Genomic DNA, 20,475 nt, shown 5'->3' on the forward strand with positions numbered 1-20,475 from the left:
TATATTGGAAATGAATCTATAGAACACCATGGAAGCCATATGGGGGAGTTAGAGTTAAAGCAGCAAACACTAGGAACTGTATAGGGGAGGGTGGGGGCCTCTAGACACCAGGGAACTGTATAGGGGGAGGATCATTAGACACCAGGTAACTGTGTAGGGGTTGGAGGGGGGGGGCTGTTAGACACCTGGGAACTTTATAAGGAGGCCAGTGGATATTGAGGTTGGCCCGCGACTAGGTCCCAGTGTACAGTTTCTGCCCACTTTGTAATTGAGTTTGAAACCCCTGGGCTAGAGTGAGGATACATACTAACAGATGAAACTCTGTATGTGACTTCGTGAAATAATGCATTGTTTTGCTAAATAAAACCTCTAACTTTTAATTAGCTGTAGGGATAGGGATTAAGTAAAGGGATAGGGATGATTTAGATGACATCATGGAAACAACAAACAGGAGCTTGGACAAAATGGAGAGGCAGTAGAGGATAAAGAGGAGGGCATGATGTGGTCCATGGGATTGCAAAGAGTCAGACTCCACTGAATAGTGACTGAACAGCAGCACATTGTCAGTCTGGCAGCATGGAGAGTAATACCCATTCCCGTGCTGGAAATACACTTTAATGATGCCTATGTGAAGAGTGCTATATGTGTAGATGCTGTAGTCATTCTAAAAATGGAGGAGACAGAATGCATTATCTGCAGTAGCTGAGTCACCTTGGCTTATACATAAATATGGGAGACATATTTAGATTCCCACTGACTTGCCGCAGGGCTACTTTGTAGCATTTATAGGCTGTGCATGATTTATATAAATTTACCCCATTCATCTCCTGTTTATGTTACTTTTAAAGCAGACAGTTGATGGCAAACAAATTGAAGGTTTGACCTGGTTTGCATAAAGGACAGTTAAAGAGGCACTCCGTGCACAAGTGTTTTCCTAGGTTTATGTAGGCAGGATGTTGTAAAGCTTGCCTTTGCATTTATCCATAATCTCCCAAATTTGCTGATGTCAATTTAATCATTCCTTGAAGGACCTATTTAGGAGCCCAGACAACAGCCACTTTCTTCATCACAGACTGTCATTGCTAAAGGCTGCAATCTTCTCTGAGATTCAGTCCGTACCTTCCCTCTTGCAATCTCCTGAAACTAAGCCCTGTACTCTTCTGTGTCTTGTCACATGATCAGGATTTCAGGGTAGGATTTTTAGCTGCAGAAGCCCAATTTCAAATAAAATGATTGCTGCACTAGCGGTAGATGTGGGCTCTCCCAGGGTATGATATCTAAGTGGCTATGAGTCTACAGTAAAGCACCCTGCAAAGGAGGATGGGCTGCCATCCCCAGCGGGCAAGGGACTACTTTGCTGGCTGGAGGTCACTAGTTTGCTCCAAAAGTAACCGAAAAAATGGTCCTCCGCAAGTGAAGACTGAAAGAGGCTCAGGTTGTTGTCTGGTGGGTGGTGTTGTCAGACTACCTGAAGGTCTAAGCCAGCTGCAAGCAAAGCAAAAAAACGGCCAACAGTTGTAACTGGTATTACAAGCCTGGTGGAGATAAGTAAGGTCAACAAGAAGTTAGGTCACAACACTAGGTCTACTCTGTGTGCACGCAATCATACTGTATTTGTAGACTTGTGGTGCATACATGTTGCAGAGGACACAGTAACATACACATGTGCCATGAAAAGGTGCAAGAGGCTGAAGACTGCCTGGACATTCACAGACAGTACCTGGAAGCCGGAGCCAGGCAAGTGAGCCCTGACTACAGATTACATTAGTACTAGATGCAATAGTTAGATCTGCTATGTGTGGTCCACTTATTGGTCTGCTTACTGGAATGGAAGCAACAGATTTGTTTGCAACAGACGTTTATGACTGGATCCTATGCTTGGAATAGGAGGGCCTGTTCACATTAGATCCGGTGCTGGACCAGTCCCATAGTGGACAGCAGTGGACCGATGAACATGCAGAATGAACCCCATGCTTTCCTATGAGAAAATATGCTCTTGTTCACACCAGCCAGTCTCCACTGTATTTAGGTTTGTATAATGCGTCTCCGCAACGCAAAAACCCAGCCTGCAGATGTTTCTCAATTGTGAATACATTGCCAAAGAATGACAAGCATTCACTGTGAAGAGTGTTAGGAGTGCCACAGACCGCAAGAAGTGGTACAGCATATCCATATACTACGTGGATATGCTGCCACTCTGGCCCAGTCAGAACAGGCCATAAGGCAGGTTCAAACTAGCTCTGCCGTCATTCATTTTGACAGAAAATGCAACAGACTCAAAATTGATGGGTTGAAGCCAGCAATAATTTTCCAAGGCATGATCAGGTCAATCTGTCCATGCAACCTCTGGGGGTGGGGGGCGCTCAGGGCAGTTTTGGGGGGCAGGAGGGATCGCAGCATGAGGGGAGAGCTTGGCCACACATCAGCGGGGGGGAGGGGGGGCAGTCCCGTCCATGTTCCCCTATGGGGTCTTCCCTTCCACCTTCTGGTACTTCAGTGGGCATTTTGTCATTCACGGTTTGGGGTGTGCGGTTTTCTCTTGTTTGCACTGCATATATTTTCCTTGCACTACTGTTTGCTATGTTGTTATATTGTTTATTTTGTTCCTCCATATGGAAGACTGGACAACATTTGCTCTTTATTATGATGTTTACAGAGTATGCTGCAATCATGGTTGTATTGTTGTGTTCTCACTAGGCACTTTATTCTATTGGCACCTTCCCGTTTTTGATAGAATTGTATGTGATGTAATTTGTTATACAGCCCTACCTCCTGATCCTGAATCATGGATTTTTAAGTGTTTTTGTCTTGAAGTTTCAATAAAGGAAATATTGTGTTACCTTTATTCAGTCTGGTGCGGATCTGTTGAGGTGTTTATTTTTCCATTGCTACAAGAACCGATTGGGAATCATTTGCTGCACTGATCTCTAGCAGATTTCATCAGCCAGATATCAATTTAAAAAATCGACCATTGTATGGCTACCTTAAAGAGGATCTTCAGCCTAAACAAACATACTTTCATTAAGTTACATTAGTTAGGTTAATTAAAATAGATAGGTAATATAATCTCTTACCCACCCTGTTTTAAAAAAACAGGCGAATGTTTGAGTTCATGAGGGCAGCCATCTTTTTGGTTGAAAGGAGGTGACAGGGAGCATGAGACACAGTTCCAACTGTCCTGTGTCCTGAGCACCTCTCCCAGTTGCTAGGCAACGTGAACAACAACATAGGAAATCCCATCATGCTTTACAATGCATCAAGGAAAAAAGCCTGGGCAGTTTTCTTTGATGGGGCGGAGCTTAGCTTTAGTAAAGCTAAAAATAAGAAAAACAAAGTTCTTATGCGGTTAAACTGTTAAAGAAACACTAAGCCTTTTCAGTGCTGCTGAGTAGATTTTTAGTCTGGAGGTTCACTTTAAGGTTGCCATTTAACAGATAAATGTCATGGGCCCATTCCTACATGGCAGAAGACCCTGCAATGGACCACAACGTATCAGAGGGTGCTCAGCACAGTCGCTGCACCCTCACGTGTGTTAGAGGTGGCTTACTGGCTGCCTGAAGTGCCATCACTTCTCTCCCTTTCTTTGCAGAGTGCAGAAGTGTTAACAGCAGCAGAAAATGCGGGGCATATCTGGCTAACTAAAGGGCGGCACATCTGGCTATCTAAAGAGGGGTATATCTGGCTATCTGTAGGGGGCACATCTGACTATCTAAACGGGGGAAAGGGGGGCAACTCTTCCTATCTAAAGGGGAGCACATTTGGCTATTTAAAGGGGGGCACATCGGGCCCATCTGAATGGGGTAAGGGGGCACATATGACTATACATATACAGCATTAGTACATTTGACTCCACCCATAAACACGACAACATTCTGATGTGTGGCCATGCCCATTTGTCTGGTGGTGGTGGTGGTGGTGGTGGTGGTGGTGTGTGGGGGGGGGGGGGGGGGGTAGGTGCTAAAAAAAAGTCTATGTCCCCAGGTGCTGAAAACCCTAGCTGCATCTCGGAGCAGTACAGTGTAGCTGTACAATATGGATACAGCACTGGGCCCATTGTACAGTGAGCCAACCCTGTGTTTCTCTGGCTCAGTCATGGACATGAATAATACACACATTTCCTGTAAATGTCCTTGTAATGGGCTGGCACTGTAACAATGGGAAACGAATGAAAACAGAATAACAATACAGTGAAAGTGATCTTATGAGAGAGACATGTTCTCTTTAAATAAAGCACAAGGGAAAAATGAATAAAATATCTCCAGTTTGTTTAGCGTGGAAACGACAGGCAGAGATCCCTATTGTGAGCTCTCAGCGTCCGCACGCACCTGGAACACTGATTCCATGCCAATACAGATCTTGGCATCAGCAGGCATGAGCCAGGTTATGCCACTGAGGAATATTACATTACCCTGCCAGACAATAAATGGATTGTTTACAGGCATAATGCTCTATTGTTACCTGTAATTGAATTTTAAGAAGTGCTCCATGCCTTTCTCTCTGATAATTTTGCTTTGCTGACAGAAAATTCTACTTTTATCCCCCCAGCAAAAAACAATCTCCTGGACCAGGCAGAAACGTTAAAATCTCTACGTGTAAAAGTGGAAAATAGCAAACATTAGAATTCTTTAGGGGTTTTGTTAATGTCCGTTTCCCGAAAACAGGACACCCATTCCCAATATCCTGCAGATCAGTAAGTGCAGATATTTAGCTTTAAGAACTTGTAAAACAGGCTCTTTGATTTCCCCCAAATCAGATAAATAGTAGCTGGTTGGTGCACTCTCTCTTCACTGCCCTTTTAGGAGGCCAGGCAGTAAGGCCACTGTAGGGCCCTGTCACTCCTTTGATAAAGGGTGTGACTTATGCTAGTTCTCTACTGCTCTCTGTTAGAGAGAAGCTACTTGCCCTCCTGCTCACAGCTCCTCCTCTTGAGGGGGCATGGCTGAACTGTCACTCTCCTTCCCTCTTTTTGGAGAGGTGTGGTTTAGACATGGGGAGGGCGAGGAGGAGGACAGCGAGGCTCATTGGAAATAAATAATTTGTCATGTGACCACTGCATTTGTACAGTCAGAAACAAGCCACCTAGCATGCTGAATAGAGTCAACAGACAGGGTCAGGGCCAGATTTAAGCCAAAGCCACACAGGCTATGGCCCTAGGTCTAGGGCACCCCTGCTGCGGGTGGGCAGCAGGCTATACTGGGGGAGGGGGAAGGGTCACCTGGCTACCTATATTGGAGGGGGGGGGGGTGTCATCAGACTATCCATACGGAAGAGTAGGGAGAGGGAAGGGGGGTAAGGGGTCACCAGGCTACCTACACTGGAGGGAGGGGGGTCATTATGCTTTCTAAACTGGAGAAGTTGGGGGAAGGGTTATCTATCTACCTATACTGGGGGGGGGGGTCATCTGGCTGCCTATAGTAGTGGTGAGGGACACCGGGCTACCTATACTGGAGGGAGGGAGAAGGGTTCTCTGGCTACCTATACTGGGGGGGAGGGGGGTTTAATCTGGCTATCTATACTGAAGGGGGTGGCTGACAGTGGCTTCGGGCGGTAAAGAGTACAAATCCGGCCCTGGACAGGGTAAGTCGGGGCAAGTAAATCCCTGAACAATTAAAGCTGTAGGTTAACTAGATCAGCTACTAGAAACTTGCTGCACAAAACTTTTGCCTTCTGGACAAGATTTATAAGCTAATTTGGATAATTTGTTTATTCTACAGTAATCAAGTACAGTAGAATCTCGATATAGTAAACTCTGATATAGTAAACCTCTTAATATAGTAAACTCAGTCATCAGGTCCCAACAACTGTGTCTGACTGCATAAATATACAATGTATGACCAATTCTGATCTAGTAAACTTCTAATATAGTCAACTACTTTTCCTGGTCCCTTGGAGTTTACTATAAAGGGATTCTACTGTAGTATGTTAAAATGGGGATAAAACTAATAACTGCATAATCAATGTAAAGACTGATGCTAGTATTTATGGGATTTGGCATGATAAGAAAACTTTTTGTACCTTCCTACTCAGTGATTATAATCCATCTAATGTAATTTCACTCCAGCCATTACTGTGCCCATTGTTCCTTCTCCACAAATGCACATCAGTACTGAAGCCTAATTTTACCCACCAGGCTACCGCTTTTTCAAACCGTGACAGATACCCTTTAAATGAAATACATCCTCGTAACCCTAAATGGTTTACATTAAAGTTGTCAAGTCTTCAATCTGCCTGCTCTAATTCGGTCCTGAAACTGCGGCCGGATGATTTACTAACACCTTGCGGCCTCTGGAAAGCTGATGCGTGCTCTGTTTTCGAATAAAAGTCAAGGTTACAAATCCTGGAAGTAACTCAACTTAAAAGAGTGATCAAGCACAATGCAGCCATTAGCCGTCAGGGAGAGAGAGCGGGAGATGAAAGGGACCCTGGGTAAGTGGCGCAGCGGGTTCATTTTACCGGGGTGTAAATAATATATGCAGGAGATGAGCTCAATATAGGCACCATTGTGCTTTCCCTTCTGCCAGTGCAGCCTTTGTGGAGGGATACGGTGACACTTGTAGGGCTGTACAGGGCGGCTACATAATTAAACTCCTTCACACTTAGCAGAATGCAATCTAATGTTCAGTAACCCAAGCAGCCAGGCTGAGGGGTTTGGAGAGCAGAAGCTGCATTTATCCCGTGCCGGGGTTATTCTCAGCAAAATCCAGCAATTGATGGATAATATTCTGCCTGCACTTTACAAATGGGTCTGACTGGTGGTTATTCTGGTAATCCTGGAAGAAAAGGTCACTAATGGAGTGCTTTAATGTTGGTTTATTTATATATAGGATTTGAACTGCTACCAGAATTGATTAGCGTCATGAAGTGGCGTATCTAGAGGGGTGCAGGCATGGCTCATGCCATTGGCGCCACGCCTGCCGCCTTATCGCTCATGCTGCACCGCCATACTGGGAGGATGCTTCACTACCTATACTGGGGGCTACTTATACCGGGGGACACCTATCATTACCTTTACTAAGGAAAAACCTTTCACCACCTATACTTGGGGGCCTACGTATACCGGGAGGCACATCTCAATACCTATACTCATGGGCTACTTTTGCTGGACACCTCTTACTACCGATATGGGGGAGGGGGGGCTACTTATACCGAGACACCTCTCTTTACCTATACTAAAGGGGGGGGGGAGTACCTGTTTATCTTGAGGCACTTAGGGCCTGTTTCCACTACACGTGGATACTGGATGCAGAAAAACTGACTCCAATGAATAGCCTGTTTCCACTATACGCAATTTTTCTAATGCAGATTTCCCATAGGTATTCATTGGAGTCAGTTTTCTGCATCCAGAATCCGCGTGTAGTGGAAATAGGCCCTAAATGATTTTAGCTGGATGCTTGTGACTACTTAATATTTTTTTTTCTTTGTGGGGAGGGGCATGTGATTACTTGATTCTTTTATCTGGAGTCATGGAACTATTTGAATCTGTTATCTGGAAGCATGTGACTACTTAATGCTTTTATCTGGAAGTATATGACAATTTATCTCTTTAATTTTAAACTGTCACTTTCAACTGCCATAAGGTAGTTTAGCTGCTGATGATGTCAGGTGGATGAGATGGTCCAGAGGGTAAATGTCTGCCTACTAATCGCAAGGTTAGTGGTTAAAGTACCACCCAGGACATGGGCAGGCAAAAAAAAAACAACAACTCTCTGAGCCAAGGACACCAGTGTTTTTATGTCTCTTTAGTTTTTAGATACAGCATAGCACAGACTATTTTACACTACAAGGTGAATGGCCCTTTACTGAGCCCCAGCAGGTCGTCACACTTTAATCACTTCACAACTGAGGGGTTTTACCCCTGTAGCACCAGAGCAATTTTCACCTTTCATCGCTCCTTCCATTCATTCGTCTATAACTTTGTCATTATTTATCGCAATGAAATGAACTATATCTTGTTTTTTTCGCCACCAATTAGGCTTTCTTTAGGTGGGACATTATGCCAAGAATTATTTTATTCTAAATGTGTTTTAATGGGAAAATAGGAAAAAATGTGGGGAAAAAATCCCTATTTTTCAGTTTTCGGCCTTTATAGTTTTTAAATAATGCATGCTACTGTAATTAAAATCCATGAAATGTATTCGCCCATTTGTCCCCTTTATTACACCGTTTAAATTATGTCCCTATCACAATGTTTGGCGCCAATATTTTATTTGGAAATAAAGGTGCATTTTTTCAGTTTTGAGGCCATCCCTAATTACAAGCCCATAATTTATAAAGTAACAGTGTTATACCCTCTTGACATAAATATTTAAAGAGTTCAGTCCCTTAGGTAACTATTTGTGTGGTTTTTTTATTCAAAATTTTTTTTTATTACCGAGCGGGAGCGGATATCTCCGTCCCTGGTTGTGAAAGGATGGAAAAAGGAGCGGAGATATCTGCACCTGTGGGGGTAAAGTGGTTAGATTGAAATTTGCATATGGGGTTCTCCCACAGTACCCCATATGAGTGCTCTTTTGTCTTTTTAAGGGCTCATTTCCACTATAGCGAATCCGTATGCGTTGTCCGCATGCGGATTCGCACAGCCAATACAAGTGGATGGGCCTGTTTCCACTTGTGCGTTGTGCAGAGCGTTTTTGTGTGCGGGGAAAATCTGCACGGCAGAGCCGTCAGAATTCGCTCCCCGCACACCGCTAAGCGAATCGCATACAATGTATCTAATAGGGAACTCGCATGCGGTTTTGGCATGAATTTTCCCCCGCGATTTCGCATGCGATTTCGCATAGGAGGTAATGTTAATTTACACAGGCAGTGACATGGTTAAAATCGCCATACCCTATGCAAAATCGCATGCGAAACCGCGGGAAAAAAAGAATGGAAAATAGCACCCGCATGAGATTTCGTCTGCGGTGATTTCCCAGCGATTCCGCACCGCACAAGTGGAAATGCAGCCTAACAGTTTATTACTCGGCCATACAACTTAGCAGCCAAATTAATATTGCCTCCTCCTCTTCCCACCAACAGAGCTTACAGTTGGTGGTATCTGATTGCTGCTGCGATATCAATTTTTTTAAAAAAATAATTTTATTTTCTTTCTTCCCTCCCATCCGTCCCATCCCCCCCCCCCCCCCCCCCCCCCGAGATCCAAACACAATATAATTTGAGTAAGATAATGTAGATCCATGAGTAAGATAATGTAGATCCAATCACTACATGCTCCATTCTAGGCTGGCTGGCTGATCAAGGATCCCCGCTCTGTTTAAGAGCAGGGAACACATGCTCATGTGCGTTCCCTGCTAATCTCCGCCCTCCAGGACTTGACACCAATCGGCGTACGGCCAGGGCCGGATTTGTACTTTTTGCCGCCCAAGGCCAACTATACCGTCTGTTTGGTTGTTATCTCTGTGTGTCCCAATGAGAATTCTCCTTACTCTCCATCATTGGATGCCACAGACAATAACTATTTTAGTAATATGCGTATAGTTATGTTTTCCTTAAGAACTTTTATGTTATGTTTGCCATCTCTTTAATGATGTACCCATTGTGTCACCATGAGAGTTAGGCTGATTTGTACCTGCAGGACAGAGCTTACAGGTCTTGCAGGGATGACAAAAGTACAGGACAGATAGTTCAAAGGTTAAAGCTGTCCTTGTAGATAGGGATGGCTCCATAGAATAGCTCTACTGCCCCTCACTGATCCGCCCCTAAATTTCTGGTGCCCTAGGCCATGGCCTAGGTGGCCTTGCCAGAAATCCGGCCCTGCATACGGCGGTCCTGGGAGAGGCACTCTAAGGCGTAAGGCTACATACACACTTGAGATAAATCTTTGGAAAAGGCAAGATCACAGACCAATTTTTCCGCCTTCCTTGTAGTATGAGAGCATACTCTACACAGTCTACTCTATTGAGCTGAACTCGCCATCAGATAAAAATCTTTGCAAGATGCTGCACACAAAGATGCTGTACACATTCAAAAGATCAATATCTGCAAAAGATCTGTTCCTACAAAAGATCTGTTCCTGCAAAATGCATTCATAGTCTATGATATCTGCAGATCCTCATACACACCTTGTTTAACAGACATTCATCTGCAGATCATCTGCAGATCAGATCCACCAGGATGGATTTTCAGATCTGCAGATGAAGTCTGTTAACCACTTGAGGACCACAGTCTTTTCTACCCCTTAAGGACCAGAGCCTTTTTTTCCACTCAAACCACTGCAGCTTTAACGGTTTATTGCTCGCTCATACAACCTACTATCTAAATGAATTTTCCCTCCTTTTCTTGTCACTAATACAGCTTTCTTTTGGTGCTATTTGATTGCTGCTGCGATTTTTAGTTTTTATTATATTCATCAAAAAAGACATGAATATTGTCAAAAAAATGATTTTTTTAACTTTCTGTGATAAAATTTGTCAAATGAAGTAAAATTTCTGTATACATTTTTGTCCAAATTTATTGTGCTACATGTCTTTGATTAAAAAAACAAACAAAAAAAAAACAAAAACATTCCGTGTATATTTATTGGTTTGGGTAAAAGTTATAGCGTTTACAAACTATGGTGCAAAAAGTGAGTTTTCCCATTTTGAAGCATCTCTGACTTTTCTGAGCACCTGTCATGTTTCATGAGGTGCTAAAATTCCAGGATAGTATAAATACCCCACAAATGACCCCATTTTGGAAAGAAGTCACCCCAAAGTATTCACTGCGAGGCATGGTGAGTAAGTTAGCGGAAAATGACAAAGTTTCCATTTCTGCTAACTTGTGACAAAAAAAAAATGAAATCTGCTACGGACTCACCATGCCCCTCTCTGAATACCTTGAAGTGTCTACTTTCCAAAATGGGGTCATTTGTGGGGTGTGTTTACTGTCCTGGAATTTTGGGGGGTGCTAAATTGTAAGCACCCCTGTAAAGCCTAAAGGTGCTCATTGGACTTTGGGCCCCTTAGCGCAGTTAGGCTGCAAAAAAGTGCCACACATGTGGTATTGCCGTACTCAGGAGAAGTAGTATAATGTGTTTTGGGGTGTATTTCTACACATACTCATGCTGGGTGGGAGAAATATATCTGTAAATGACAATGTTTTGATTTTGTTTTACACACAATTGTTCATTTACAGAGAGATTTCTCCCACACAGCATTGGTATGTGTAAAAATACACCCCAAAACACATTATACTACTTCTCCTGAGTACAGCGATACCACATGTGTGGCACTTTTTTGCACCCTAACTGCGCTAAGGGGCCCAAAGTCCAATGAGTACCTTTAGAATTTCACAGGTCGTTTTGAGACATTTGGTTTAAAGACTACGCCTCACGGTTTAGGGCCCCAAAAATGCCAGGGCAGTATAGGAACCCCACAAGTGACCCCATTTTAGAAAGAAGACACCCCAAGGTATTCCGTTAGGAGTATGGTGAGCTCATAGCAGATTTTATTTTTTGTCACAAGTTAGCGGAAATTGACACTGTGAAAAAAAAAACCCAATAAAAATCAATTTCCGCTAACTTGTGACAAAAAATAAAATCTTCTATGAACTCACCATACCCCTAACAGAATACCTTGGGGTGTCTTCTTTCTAAAATGAGGTCACTTGTGGGGTTCCTATACTGCCCTGGCATTTTAGGGGCCCTAAACCGTGAGGAGTAGTCTTGAAACCAAATGACTCAAAATGACCTGTGAAATCCTAAAGGTACACATTGGACTTTGGGCCCCTTAGCGCAGTTAGGGTGCAAAAAAGTGCCACACATCATACTCAGGAGAAGTAGTATAATGTTGTAACGATTGTATAACGTGTGGTGTAGCAACACAGACGTCTGATTACTATGTGATCTGCAGAATCACCAATGATACAGACTCTATACCTGATTATGTGTCGATCTGCTGTATCACCAATAATGCAAGTATAGAAGATGGAAATACAGAGATGAGTAGTGTTTGGTGCAACAGTAAGAATAGTTTGACTGGACCTCACCAGAGGAGCTGGTGGGTACTATCTGTAACCGTAACTGGATAGTTAGACCAGACCTCACCAGAGGAGCTGGTGGGTACTATGTGCAACAGTAACTGGATAGTTTAACTAAACCTCACCAGAGGAGCTGGTGGGTACTATGCAACAATAATTGAATGGTTTAGCTAGACCTCACCAGAGGAGCTGGTGAGTACTATCAGAAGAGCACTTCACCAGTGGCACGGGCCTACTGGTGAGTAGAGAGGTCAGACAGGCTAGGTTCGGCAACTGAGAGACGGATACAGTACAGAATCAGTAGGCAAAGAGTAGTAGGTATTCAGGCAGAGGTTCAGCAACTAGATCAGATGGGCAGAGGTACAGAAACGTAAAGCAATAGCAGAGTCAGAGATAAGCCAGAGTCATACACAGAATATCAATAATAATACAATAATGCAATAGTCCTAGTCTTGTGTGAAATCCCTAGTTTCCTCCCAGATCAAAGCACACCGGATACTAGCCTAAGGTCTGAGCGCTAACACGAATGTATTCGCAACAGCAGACAGTTTGCAAGTGGGAGCGAGAGGCTTAAGAAGCAGAGGAGACCTCACGGCCACGTCCCCTCCGATCAACCAATCCGGGGCGCCGTGAGTCTCCTCTGACGTCAGCTGACCAGCAGGTCAGCTGACGCGCCTCCTCCCAGCATAAAGGGCCTGTCTGTGTGCGCGCCCGCCCGCGCGAGACAGCGACCCTAAGAGCAAATGACAGTCCCGTCCTCGGCGTGCTAGACGCCGGAGGAACGGTCGGTGCGGCGGGCAGGGGCACGGAGGCAGCTGCGGTGACGGTGCTGTTCGCCGCAGCTGCCCTGCCCGTCATTACAAATGTGTTTTGTGGTGTATTTTTACATATACCCATGCTGGGTGGGAGAAATTTTTTTTTTTTTTCACAAAGTGTCATTTTCCACTAACTTGTGACAAAACAATAAAAACAATAAAAACTTCTATGAACTCGCCATACTACTAACGGAATACCTTGGGGTGTCTTCTTTCTAAAATGGGGTCACTTGTGGGGTTCCTACACTGCCCTGGCATTTTAGGGGCCCTAAACCGTGACTAGTCTAGAAACCAAATGCCTCAAAATGACCTGTGAATAGGACGTTGGGCCCCTTAGCGCACCTAGGCTGCAAAAAAGTGTCACACATGTGGTATTGCCATACTCAGGAGAAGTAGTATAATGTGTTTTGGGTTGTAGTTTTACATATACCCATGCTAGGTGGGAGAAATATCTCTGTAAATGGACAATTGTGTGTAAAAAAAAAAATCAAAAAATTGTCATTTACAGAGATATTTCTCCCACCCAGCATGGGTATGTGTAAAAATACACACCAAAACACATTATACTACTTCTCCTGAGTACCGCGATACCACGTGTGACAGTTTTTTGCTAAGGGGCCCAACGTCCTATTTACAGGTCCTTTTGAGGCATTTGGTTTAGACTACTAGACTATGGTGAGTTCATAGAAGATTTTATTTTTTGTCACAAGTTAGTGGAAAATGACACTTTGTGAAAAAAACAATAAAAATCAATTTCCGCTAACTTTTGACAAAAAATAAAATCTCGTCATACACCTAACGGAATACCTTGGGGTGTCTTTTTTTCTAAAATGGGGTCACTTGTGGAGTTCCTATAATGCCCTGGCATTTTAGGGGCCCAAAACCGCGAGGAGTAGTCTGGAAACCAAATGCCTCAAAATGACTGTTCAGGGGTATAAGCATCTGCAAATTTTGATGACAAGTGGTCTATGAGGGGGCGAATTTTGTGGAACCGGTCATAAGCAGGGTGGCCTCTTAGATGACAGGTTGTATTGGGCCTGATCTGATGGATAGGAGTGCTAGGGGGGTGACAGGAGGTGATTGATGGGTGTCTCAGGGGTGATTAGAGGGGAAAATAGATGCAATCAATGCACTGGGGAGGTGATCGGAAGGGGGATCTGAGGGTTTGGCCGAGTGATCAGGAGCCAACACGGGGCAAATTAGGGCCTGATCTGATGGGTAGGTGTGCTAGGGGGTGACGGGAGGTGATTGATGGGTGTCTCAGGGTGTGATTAGAGGGGAATAGATGCAAGCAATGCACTGGCGAGGTGATCAGGGCTGGGGTCTGAGGGCGTTCTGAGGGTGTGGGCGGGTGATTGGGTGCCCTAGGGGCAGATAGGGATCTGATGGGTAGCAGTGACAGGTGGTGACATGGGGTGATTGATGGGCAATTAGTGGGTGTTTAGAGGAGAGAGCAGATGTAAACAATGCACTTGGGAGGTGATCTGACGGCGGGTCTGCGGGCGATCTGATGGTGTGGGTGGTTGATCAGATTGCCCGCAAGGGGCAGGTTAGGGGCTTATTGATGGTTGGCAGTGACAGGGGGTGATTGATGGGTGATTGACAGGTAATTGACAGGTGATCAGTGGGTTATTACAGTGAAGAACAGATGTAAATAATACACTGGCGAATTGATAAGGGGTGGTCTGAGGGCATTCTGAGCGTGTGGGCGGGTGATTGGGTGCCCGCAAGGGGCAGATTAGGGTCTAATCTGATGGGTAACAGTGACATGTGGTGATAGGGTGTGATTGATGGGTGATTGATGGGTAATTAGTGGGTGTTTAGAGTAGAGAACAGATCTAAACAATGCACTTGGGAGGTGATCTGACAGCAGGGCTGCGGGCGATCTGATGGGATGGTGTGGGTGATTGATGGGTGATTGAGGGGTGATTGACAGGTGATTGACGGGTGATTGACAGGTGATTGACAGGTGATCAGTGGGTTATGACAGGGGGATAGATGCATACAGTACATGGGGAGGGGGGGGTGTCTGGGGAGAACCTGAGGGGCGGGAATGTTCAGGAGTCCCCTGGGGGTAGTTTAGGGCCTAAAAAAAAATAGCATTGACAGATAGTGACAGGGAGTGATTGATGGGTGATTAGGGGGGTGATTGGGTGCAAACAGTTGTTTGGGGGGTGCGCAGGGGGGGGTCTGAGGGGTGCTGTGGGCGATCAGGGGGCAGATCAGTGTGTTTGGATGCAGACTAGGGTGGCTGCAGCCTGCCCTGGTGGTCCCTCGGACACTGGGACCTTCAGGGCAGGAGGCAGCCTGTATAATACGCTTTTTATACATTACAAAGCGTATTATACGCTTTGCATGCGGCGATCGTGGGGTTAACAACCCGCCGGCGCTTCCGAACTGCCGGCGGGTTGTCGTCGCGGGTGGGCGGAGCCAGTTGCCGGGGGAAGCGTGATCGCTCCCCAGGCATGCCGAAAGGACGCAATGCCCATGGGCGTATTGCGGTTCTTTCGGCGTCCACTTTGCCGCCGCCCATCGGCTGTGGGCGGTCGGCAAGTGGTTAAACAAGGTGTGTATGAGGATCTGCAGATATCATAGACTATGAATGCATTTTGCAGGGACTGATCTTTTGCAGATACTGATCTTTTGAATGTCTACAGCATCTTTGTGTGCAGGATCTTGCAAAGATTTTTATCTGATGGGGAGTTCAGCTCAATAGAATAGACTGTGTAGAGTATGGCTCCCATACTACATGGAAGGGGGTAAAATTGGTCTGATATCTTTCATTTATCTTTCAAGTGTGTACACACCATTAGGCAGTCGCACAGGAGTTAATGAAAACCTACTGTGTATAGCTAAATTTTGACCACAGTCATCCAGTGAGTAATTGTGCAAAGTTTAGAAAGCTTGGCATTTCAAACGTGATAACGACAGCAGTATATGTTTTCTCATTGAAGTCAATGACTAAAATCTGATTGGCTGTTTTATTGGCCCACCTTTTTTTCCCCCAATCTATTAGCCCCAGTCATCCAGTGACCAACACTTTAAAGTTTAGGAAGCCAGGAGTTCAAAGTGTAAAAATGGCTGCAGTTTTCCTTTCTCAACTGAAAAGCAATGAGTGAAATTTGATTGGTGGCTCCACCCACTTGCAAACCCCGAGGACATGTTTCCACTAACGCGAATTCGCATGCGTTGGCTGCATGCAAATTCGCATAACCAATACAAGTGGATGGGCCTGTTTCCACTTGTCAGGAATTCTGTGCGGTTTGCTGTGCAGAAAAATCTGTACGGGAGACCCGTCAGAATATGCATGCCGCACACCAGCACGCGAATCGCCGGTAATGTAATTTAATAGGAAAAGGGGTTTTTGTCTTGCGGTTTTCCATGCGTTTTCGCGTGCGTCGTCACATAAAAATCCATGTCAATGCTTACCGGCATTGACATGGTTAAAATCGCATAGCGCAAACCGCGAGCGATTCCGCGTGAAAATCCGCATGGAAACGCGAACGAATCCGCAGCCGCATGTGGATTCGATGACGCGATTTTCACGTCAAAAACCCAGCGCACAAGTGGAAACGTACCCTAAAACAAAGTCACCCAATAACCAACTGTGTTAACTTTGGGGTTCTTGGCATCAGTAATGTAAAAATGGGAGCAGTTTGAATCTCTCCATTGAAAACAATAGGTGAAATTTGATTGGGTGGTGTTGGTTCCACACACAGTTTCAACATTTTACACACACCCCTCCCCTTCCCCTGTGACATTGTGATTAACTATACAAAGTATTTGGACTCTGACATTAATACTTTCATGAATGGCATCATTTTTTTAATTATCCCACTGAGTAGAAATTCAAAGCTATGAGAGTGACGGCAGTTGGAAAATTTAAACTGTCACTTTCAACTGCCATAAGGCAGTTTAGCTTCTGATGATGTCAGGTGGATGAGATGGTCCAGAGGGTAAATGTCTGCCTACTAATCGCAAGGTTAGCGGTTCAAGTACCACCCAGGACATGGGCAGGCAAAAAAAAAAAAACAACTCTCTGAGCCAAGGACACCAGTGTTTTTATGTCTCTTTAGTTTTTAGATACAGCATAGCACAGACTATTTTACACTACAAGGTGAATGGCCCTTTACTGAGCCCCAGCAGGTCGTCACACTTTAACCACTTCACAACTGAGGGGTTTTACCCCTGTAGCACCAGAGCAATTTTCACCTTTCATCGCTCCTTCCATTCATTCGTCTATAACTTTGTCATTATTTATCGCAATGAAATGAACTATATCTTGTTTTTTTCACCACCAATTAGGCTTTCTTTAGGTGGGACATTATGCCAAGAATGATTTTATTCTAAATGTGTTTTAATGGGAAAATAGGAAAAAATGTGGGGAAAAAATCACTATTTTTCAGTTTTCGGCCATTATAGTTTTTAAATAATGCATGCTACTGTAATTAAAATCCATGAAATGTATTTGCCCATTTGTCCCCTTTATTACACCGTTTAAATTATGTCCCTATCACAATGTTTGGCGCCAATATTTTATTTGGAAATAAAGGTGCATTTTTTTCAGTTTTGAGGCCATCCCTAATTACAAGCCCATAATTTATAAAGTAACAGTGTTATACCCTCTTGACATAAATATTTAAAGAGTTCAGTCCCTTAGGTAACTATTTGTGTGTTTTTTTTTTATTCAAATTTTTTTTTTTATTACCGAGCGGGAGCAGCGCGGATATCTCCATCCCTGGTTGTGAAAGGATGGACAAAGGAGCGGAGATATCTGCACCTGTGGGGGTAAAGTGGTTAGATTGAAATTTGCATATGGGGTTCTCCCACAGTACCCCATATGAGTGCTCTTTTGCCTCTGCTAGTGGAAATTAACCACTTGAGGACCACAGGTTTACATCCCCCTAGTGACCAGGTGATTTTTTTTTTTTTTTACAATTCAGCACTCTGCAGCTTTAACAGTTTATTACTCGGCCATACAACTTAGCAGCCAAATTAATATTGCCTCCTTCTCTTCCCACCAACAGAGCTTGCAGTTGGTGGTATCTGATTGCTGCTGCAATATCAATTAAATTTTTTTTCCTCCCTCCCTCCCAGGGCAGTATAGGAACCCCGCAAGTGACCCCATTTTAGAAAGAAGACACCCCAAGGTATTCCGTTAGGAGTATGGTGAGCTCATAGCAGATTTTATTTTTTGTCACAAGTAAGCGGAAATTGACACTGTGAAAAAAAAAACAATAAAAATCAATTTCCGCTAACTTGTGACAAAAAATAAAATCTTCTATGAACTCACCATACCCCTAACGGAATACCTTGGGGTGTCTTCTTTCTAAAATGGGGTCACTTGTGGGGTTCCTATACTGCCCTGGCATTTTAGAGGCCCTAAACCGCGAGGAGTAGTCTTGAAACCAAATGACTCAAAATGACCTGTGAAATCCTAAAGGTACACATTATACTTTGGGCCCCTTAGCGCAGTTAGGGTGCAAAAAAGTGCCACACATGTGGTACCGCTATACTCAGGAGAAGTAGTATAATGTTGTAGCGATTGTATAACGTGTGGTGTAGCAACACAGACGTCTGATTACTATGTGATCGCAGAATCACCAATGATACAGACTCTATACCTGATTATGTGGTGATCTGCAGTATCACCAATAATGCAAGTATAGAAGATGGAAATACAGAGATGAGTAGTGCTTGGTGCAACAGTAAGAATAGTTTGACCAGACCTCACCAGGAGAGCTGGTGGGTACTATCTGCAACAGAAACTGAATAGTTTGACTAGACCTCACCAGAGGAGCTGGTGGGTACTATGTGCAACAGTAACTGGATAGTTTAACTAAACCTCACCAGAGGAGCTGGTGGGTACTATGCAACAATAATTGAATGGTTTAGCTAGACCTCACCAGAGGAGCTGGTGAGTACTATCAGAAGAGCACTTCACCAGTGGCACGGGCCCACTGGTGAGTAGAGAGGTCAAACAGGCTAGGTTCGGCAACTGAGAGACGGATACAGTACAGAATCAGTAGGCAAAGAGTAGTAGGTATTCAGGCAGAGGTTCAGCAACTAGATCAGATGGGCAGAGGTACAGAAATGTAAAGCAATAGCAGAGTCAGAGATAAGCCAGAGTCATACACAGAATATCAATAATAATACAATAATGCAATAGTCCTAGTCTTGTGTGAAATCCCTAGTTTCTTCCCAGATCAAAGCACACTGGATACTAGTCTAAGGTCTGAGCGCTAACACGAATGTATTCGCAACAGCAGGCAGTTTGCAAGTGGGAGCGAGAGGCTTAAGAAGCAGAGGAGACCTCACGGCCACGCCCCCTCCGATCAACCAATCCGGGGCTCCGTGAGTCTCCTCTGACGTCAGCCGACCAGCAGGTCAGCTGACGCGCCTCCTCCCAGCATAAAGGGCCTGTCTGTGTGCGCGCCCTCCCGCGCGAGACAGCGACCCTAAGAGCAAATGACAGTCCCGTCCTCGGCGTGCTAGACGCCGGAGGAACGGTTGGTGCGGCGGGCAGGGGCACGGAGGCAGCTGCGGTGACGGTGCTGTTCGCCGCAGCTGCCCTGCCCGTCATTACAAATGTGTTTTGTGGTGTATTTTTACATATACCCATGCTGGGTGGGAGAAATACCTCTGTAAATGACAATTTTTTGATTTTTTTTACACACAATTGTCTATTTACAGAGATATTTCTCCCAAACAGCATGGGTATGTGTAATAATACACCCCAAAACACATTATACTACTTCCCCTGAGTACGGCGATACCACGTGTGGCACTTTTTTGCACCCCAACTGCGCTAAGGGGCCCAACGTCCTATGAGTACCTTTAGGATTTCACAGGTCATTTTGCTGCATTTGGTTTCTAGACTACTCCTCACGGTTTAGGGCCCCTAAAATGCCAGGGCAGTATAGGAACCCCACAAGTGACCCCATTTTAGAAAGAAGACACCCCAAGGTATTCCGTTAGTAGTATGGAAGATTTTATTTTTTGTCACAAGTTAACGGAAATTGATTTTTTTTTTCCACAAAGTGTCATTTTCCACTAACTTGTGACAAAACAATAAAAACTTCTATGAACTCGCCATACTACTAACGGAATACCTTGGGGTGTCTTCTTTCTAAAATGGGGTCACTTGTGGGGTTCCTACGCTGCCCTGGCATTTTAGGGGCCCTAAACCGTGACTAGTCTAGAAACCAAATGCCTCAAAATGACCTGTGAATATGACGTTGGGCCCCTTAGCGCACCTAGGCTGCAAAAAAGTGTCACACATGTTGTATTGCCGTACTCAGGAGAAGTAGTATAATGTGTTTTGGGTTGTATTTTTACACATACCCATGCTAGGTGGGAGAAATATCTCTGTAAATGGACAATTGTGTGTAAAAAAAAAAAAAAAAAAAAAATTGTCATTAAGGGCTGGTGCACACCGAGCGGATTCTTCAGCGTTTCTGCAGCCGCTTGCGGCTGCGGACCCGCTTGGTCAATGTATCTCAATGGGGTGGTGCACACCAGAGCGGGAGGCGTTTTGCAGAAACGAAAAATGCCGGGGTGAGGCATTTTTTGGATTTCGGATGCGTTTCTGCCTCAATGTTAAGTATAGGAAAAACGCAAACCGCTCTGAAAAACGCCTGTTCAGAGCGGTTTTGCCAATGTTTTTGTTACAGAAGCTGTTCAGTAACAGCTTTACTGTAACAAT

General features: G+C 44.5%; 1 protein-coding gene across 7 annotated transcripts in view; it reads right to left on the reverse strand.

Annotated features, from left to right (window-relative positions):
* DSCAM (DS cell adhesion molecule) overlaps nt 1-20,475 on the reverse strand; it is a 635,668-nt gene that overhangs the window by 96,598 nt on the left and 518,595 nt on the right. The window lies entirely within an intron of this gene.

Source organism: Hyperolius riggenbachi, chromosome 2, assembly GCF_040937935.1.
Source record: "Hyperolius riggenbachi isolate aHypRig1 chromosome 2, aHypRig1.pri, whole genome shotgun sequence".
NCBI classification, from domain to species: domain Eukaryota; kingdom Metazoa; phylum Chordata; class Amphibia; order Anura; family Hyperoliidae; genus Hyperolius; species Hyperolius riggenbachi.